Source organism: Dasypus novemcinctus, chromosome 22 (genome assembly GCF_030445035.2).
Source record: "Dasypus novemcinctus isolate mDasNov1 chromosome 22, mDasNov1.1.hap2, whole genome shotgun sequence".
In the NCBI taxonomy this organism is placed as follows: Eukaryota; Metazoa; Chordata; class Mammalia; order Cingulata; family Dasypodidae; genus Dasypus; species Dasypus novemcinctus.
The window spans coordinates 6,108,658-6,115,324 of record NC_080694.1 but is presented as its reverse complement, the minus strand read 5'-3'; positions in this window follow the sequence as shown (position 1 = coordinate 6,115,324).

The following is a 6,667-nucleotide window of genomic DNA, read 5'->3' as shown; positions in this document are numbered from 1 at the left end:
CCCTGCCCACTCCTCTAACAACCCCCTTGGGAATGGTGAGGCAAAGCCATTTCACTAAGCCCCAAGGAGTGGTGGAATAACTCCACAGTAAAAGCAGACATCTTGGCTACCAGACCATGTGGTGTTTTGCCCAGGGGTTCCAGCTGCCTGTCACTCACCAGCAACTCAAGAAAATCACACACAAGTCTCCATCATGCTCACTCCAATGAATGCCACAAACTGGAATAGGCCTTTTGGCCCTGGTACTGCCCTTTGTAGACTCACTGGTTGAGAATCCTAAGCCCATGGGGAATAGGAATTACTCAAAGCATTGTTACAAAACCACAGTTTTTACAAGAAATGCCATTTAAAAACTTTATTAATAATCTTGTATCTCTTATTCCTGCTGGGGATCTATATGTGTCTATGTGGACTCTTCTTATGCCTAAATTAATTTTTGATGTCAGCCTAGAAAACTCAGAGAATTTAAAAGGGGAAACTGTATAGTTTTGGAAGTCTCCTCAAAGGAATTCTCTACCTGGTGCTTTTTCTACTAATGGAAATATTGCTTGTATGCTGTTAGACCTTGTACAGGAACAGGTGACTATGCCCAGGCCTTTATAAGGATATGCTATATATGATGGTTTGCTTAGAAAGGTTAAGTGCTAATTCTGTCACCCTAGACTGTATCACCCCTGTCTGCATGGAACAACAGGAAAGAATCTGTGATTTGGGGTGGTTACCTCCTCAGTTGTGTAATTTTAATGTCAAATTAGAAAATGATAGACTTTTCCAAATTGAAGGCTTTCCACTTACTAACTGGGGCTTGCCCATCCCCTAAAGGATGGCTATGGACTTGCAGGCAAAACAGGTGGCCATATTTGCCCCATAACTGTCCTGGATGATGCATGTGGGAAGAGCCTTATATCCCTGACACCCTATATTAGTCATTACCCCATACTTCCAGTAATTACAAAATGATCAAGGCTAGATATAAAGTGTGTGTCCTGGTGGTTCTACCCACTGGCCATTTTTGGGCCAAGGGGTGCTGCAATTATCACTGAAAAAGACATAATGACTTTAGCTAATCACACTGCTCAAACTCTTAATGAGTCCAAAGTAGCAATTACCTTACTAAACTAAGAAACTACACAACTGCAAAAAGGTGGTTTTATAAAATCAGATGGCTTTAGGTATTCTTACTGTGGGTGTAACCTTTGTCCTCATTAACATTTAATGTTGTGTATATATCCCTGATCACACTCCCGTAACATTTCACAAGCTCTAAATCAGTGCAAGAACACATAGAATACATTTATACATTAGCTATTGACCCCCTATCTGGTTGTTTTAATTTCCTTTCTTGGCCCTGGCAACATGTTTTTTTAGGCCTACTACTTTTTGATGGAAGACTTCTATTATTCTGTTTTCTTTTATACTGTTGCTGTGGAATGTGGATGTAATGCTTGTCCTGTGGTCAATGTAGGCTGCTACATGGGGGTGGATTGTGAGGATCAAGGGCCGGCAACTCCCCCCAAAGTCCTCAGCAAGTAGCTACCTGCATGACCTACATGCAGGTTAAAGGTTAAAAACCATCCCTGGAAGGGAGATAATGCATAGAAGGATAATAAACTGAATCTCTTCGGAGTGGTAAAACTTCATTCCTGTGATAATAATCAGCAGACCCCATGTGCAATGTCACGGGACTCTAGCAGAAACTGTTCTCATACCCTATAGAATGTCCTTGTTCTGAAACCCTTATATCACCCCTCATTTTCCCATCTCTTTGTAGAGTGCTATCTTCATTCTCCAATGGCCACCATTGGAAACTTCTCCTGTTCATAAGTCCCAATAAAGCTTATGTCTGAGTGTGCCAGGTGTGTTCTTTGGTCTTGCAGTCATGCCTATTCATGCCCTTCAGGAGTTGGGTTGGAAGAGTTTAGAAAAAGCAATAACACAAATTTAAAAATCTTAACATAAGAGTAGGCTTTAAAATATATCAAAGCTAAATATAGAATGAGTGATAATATGACAAATGAATTTAAATAATGGGAGGACTCTTATGTTTATAATGAAGAAAAAGTCACTATGGAATAGCTGGTGGTGAAATTAAATCATGGTACAAAAACTGGGGGACTGGGTCGTGGGAGGTTTATTTTCCTTTATCTCATGGTAGAGCTCATTCTTTTAGTGTCTTACATTCTCCAAAAAAAGCCACAAAGCTGAAAGCCTTTCTAAGAACTCAGGACCAAGAGATGATAGAATGTCAATAGTCCAGAAACAAAAGTGAAAAATAAAACTGTATTTCCCATAATCAATATCATTTTCCCCTTTGTGTTAAAGAAATTTAGTGATTGCCTTTCTTTTCTAAAGGCTTGTCCTTTCATTTGTAAACTCATTACAGTGTTTTCAGTTACTCCTCTTCAACCTGTCAATTAAATTATATTCCACATGTGTTCTCAACATTATTGTTTGTTTAATTTTAGTGCAGAAACCCTCTCTCATTTCAATCCCAAGGTAATTCTTTGAAATATATTTGAATGTGCTATGGTGTACGTGGTGGTACCTCTTCTTTGTATGATTATGTTCAAATAAACCTTTGAAATGTTGTACTAAGAAATGACATGTAATAGCTCCCAGCTTCTGAATATAGATTTTCAAGAAAATGTAAAATCCATCTTTAAGAGATTAACTATAATTTAAAATCATGGCCGTTGTAATGTCAAAAGCACCTAAAATTGTTAAATCTAACAGTCTACATAAATATCTCAGTGCCTTCACCAAAGTAAACCTTGAGGTGAAATATAAAAAATTATCTAAGCCTCCTCTCATTCAGAAGCAGAGTGGGCATTTTCATCCAAAAATCCTCAAAATCGAAGAATAAGGGGGAATGCAACTATGGATTAAAGTAGACTTATTTTTCTAGCAATGGAAGAATTGTATCACTGATATAAAGGCAGTGGCCACCAGTGGCTACCAGAGGTTCTGAGGAGAGGGAGAGGGAAGAATGTAAAAAAAAAAAAAAAAAAAATCTAAAATAATGAAGGAAATTACGAAACCTCTGAAAACCACTGGGGAGGAGAGAAAAGACTTGAATGTATGGATTGCATGTCTGTGCAGTTGACTGTTGCTTGGTGGAGAGGAAAGCCAGATAGATGGCAGAGGTATAAAATAGACTCCATGGTTTACGATCTTTCTTCTTCACCATGATATTGCAATAAACAACACTGAGCCATTACCTTCGCATTTTTAGTAATGGCTCAAAATACTAGGGCATGTTTTTATAGTAGTTGAAGCTTTTCTGATCTAAAATGTGGAGTTCAACAGGTGCAGACCAGCTCTACTTGGTCATGATATCCTTGTTGCTCACAGCGTGACAGAGGGGCATCCTCAACATCACCAGGAGGCTTGCTATAAATGTGGAATCAGGGTCCCCACTCCAGACCTACACGAGAAAATCTGCATTAGTAAGATCTCTAGGTGATTGGTGAGCTTAGCCCTGCAAATTCCCAGATGTGAGACAGTTCTCTGAATATTCTAAAAGTAGGCTGTGCAGCTCTGTGAACAAAATTTTTTAAAAACATTGAATTATACACTTTAAATGAATTAATGTTATGGTGTCTGAATTGTATCTCAACAGTTGTTTACAAAGTTAAAGGCTCTAGATATATTCTCAAATATAAATTATCTCAAGAATTGCCACACTAAGATGGAGACCTTAAATATTTGGGGAAAATATTTAAGTAAGAAGAAAATGAATCATATGACATTTCCAGACATAGATAAATTATAGGTGATACATAACTTGGTGAGGCTTATTGCTGTCTTTAAAAATAGTTGAGACAAATAAATTAAAAAAATATATTTCTAAGGAAAAATGTGAATTACTCAAGAAATGAAAATCTTAACAGTAACAATATAAGTATTGGAAGTAAAGACCATGTTATATGAGCTTGTTAAAATTATTATCATTATTAGGAGGAAATATAGATCTAAAAAATGAGAAAAGTTTAAAAATAAACATTAAATATGGAGCAAACTAAAATAATGAATAAAATGGAAGAAAGATATCTACATGTTTTCAGACATGATGTAGTATAAATGTCAAGGCTAGTTTCATGCTGTTTATAAGAGATATAACTAAAGCAAGAGAAAATGGTTATGTTGAGAGTAAAAAGTATGGGAAATGCCATTCTAGGTAAAAACTCACCAAAGGAAAATTGATGTGGTATTTTATACTCAGGCCTCTTCCCCCCAAAAATGCAGCAAAAAGCAAAAATAATTATCATGAGCTATAATTATATGGTATGAGAATCAAGTAGAGAGAAAACAGAACATATATAAAAATACATGAACTTTGAAAAATATCATTTACATGTCTCTCTCCACATAGAAATATCTCCAAATAATATGTATGTATATATATATATGTATCTATCTACATATATACCTATAACTATATTTCTATGTATTATATTTGTTTCCAAATCTATACATCTCTATATGTAATTTATCTGCATTTTTCTTTTTGATTTGTGGGGTTCATTTGAATATTCTGGATATGAGTTCTCTGTCAAATATATATCCATATATATATTTCAAAAATTGTTACCTACCATATGGCTTATGTTTTGACTCTTGTATTGTAGTCTTTTGATGATCAAAAAATTTTAATTTTAGTGTAGTCCAATTTATCAACATTTTCCAACATAGTACTTGATGTCCTGTGTGTTCCCTGGAAATGGTTCTTCAAAGGTAGGAGTCTAAGACTGATTTAATTGTTTTTCTGGCTTGGAATACAATTTTGAGCTCTTGCTAAAGAGAAAATGGAAGCTAATGATCAATTGTTAATTTTTAATTACCTGCTTGCTTGAGGAAAGTGCCCTAGGGGCTAACTGGCTGCCTCACTTTTCTGATAAATTAATATTGATAAGTAATTAGATTGTGAGTTTTTATAGATGCTTCTGACTGACAGAAAGAATGCCAAATTCAGAGATTTAAAGTTTCAGTCCAAGAGTATTATGTAGTTCAGAGTCCAGAATAAGACAGGAATAACTCAGGAAAATATAAAGCAGGCTAACCATTTCAGCAGTAAGAAGATAATGCAGGGATATGGCTAAAAAAGTTTTGGAGGACTAAAAAAATTGGAGAAATATTAACTTCAGGGAGCAAGTATCAAGAGTCAGGCCTAGAAGAACAAAAATATAAGATTAGAATCATCAAAACTAAAGGGAATATTTTGTGCTTCAGTGAAAAACTATGTAACAGTTTATATCACCTCTTTCTTCACTGTCTAATTCTAGCCCTTTCATACATTTGAACTCTGTAAATTATAGGCAAATGCTAAGGAGGCAAAAACAAGTAATTGGCTATAAGTCTGCAAATTCTCTTAAGTGGAGCTACCATTGACTTTCTTCCCCTACTCTGAAAGAGGATGATTTTGCCACATTTGCATATTCATTTCCATATTACTGATAAATGAACACTTGAGATCTATGGATTCTCCTTTGAACTCTTGCTAAAGAGGTATACAAAATTGTTAGAAGTCATTCAGAATCAAGCTCTCTTAGATAAAATAGAAGTCTCTAAAAGGTAAATAAGTGTTGTTTTATGGAAATAATGTACTCAAATCCCTGCAGACTGCTGAGACTTTCAATATTACAAAAAAGATCAGGAAAGCAGACAAAGAAATAAAGGAAAGTAAAGAAACAGTTATTCATTAAGACTTTCAGTTTGATGAAAACGTTCTATATGCACTATCCAATATCACAGTTATTAGGCAAGTTTCATTACTGAGCACTTGAAATATAGCTAGTCTGATTTAATAAATGAATTATTTAATTTTATTTAATTAGCTTGAATTGCTATCACTAGCTCCTGCCATATTGGACAGTAAAACTGGAGAGTGCCATTTCTTACTTTCTTTTTTTAATTTTTAAAATGTCATTATTTTTGGCACTCTTAGATGAGTATGAATACCCAGAAATGGCAAACAAAACCAAAAGACTTTGCTACTTTACTACACCACTTATCCCAGTTCTGGATTTGAAAATATGGTCATCATTATTCTAGTATAGAGAGTTAAAAATTACTAATATCTTGTATCTTGTATCTTTATTATATTGTATTTTGCTGTAACCTTTACACCTAGATTATTTGTAGTGAGTACAACGATGGGTTATAGTCCAGTGCCAGACTACCTGATATTTTATTATAAGATGGAAAAATTCAGCTCATCCACTATCACAAAATAAAGAAATAATGGTGTCGAATAATTGTTATAGCTGACTAAACTCAGATAGTGGTTTAATTTTTAATAAAGCAAACTGAAGTGGCTTTCTCTCATCTCAATTTTCTGTGTTAAAATTTTCAACACATTTTTCAATTAGTATATTTACAGAATGTTTTTACTTCATTTACTGGCAAAAATTTGGAGAAGTGGACAGAATGTTAGACAATCAAAAAACACAATGATTAAATTGGAGTTGAGGTAAAGTACTGGTAAAATATTGTTATTGAAAACATCTAAACTTGTGAGCATACAAGGTTTATTTTTCCTCTTAAAAATATTTACAGTATTGGACAATTTAGTACCTGAAAAAAATTAGTTTCTATGAAGATCTCTTCTTTGAAATCTAAAAGGGATCCTTACCAAATATAGTTTTAGTCTACTCAAGAGAGTGTGCAA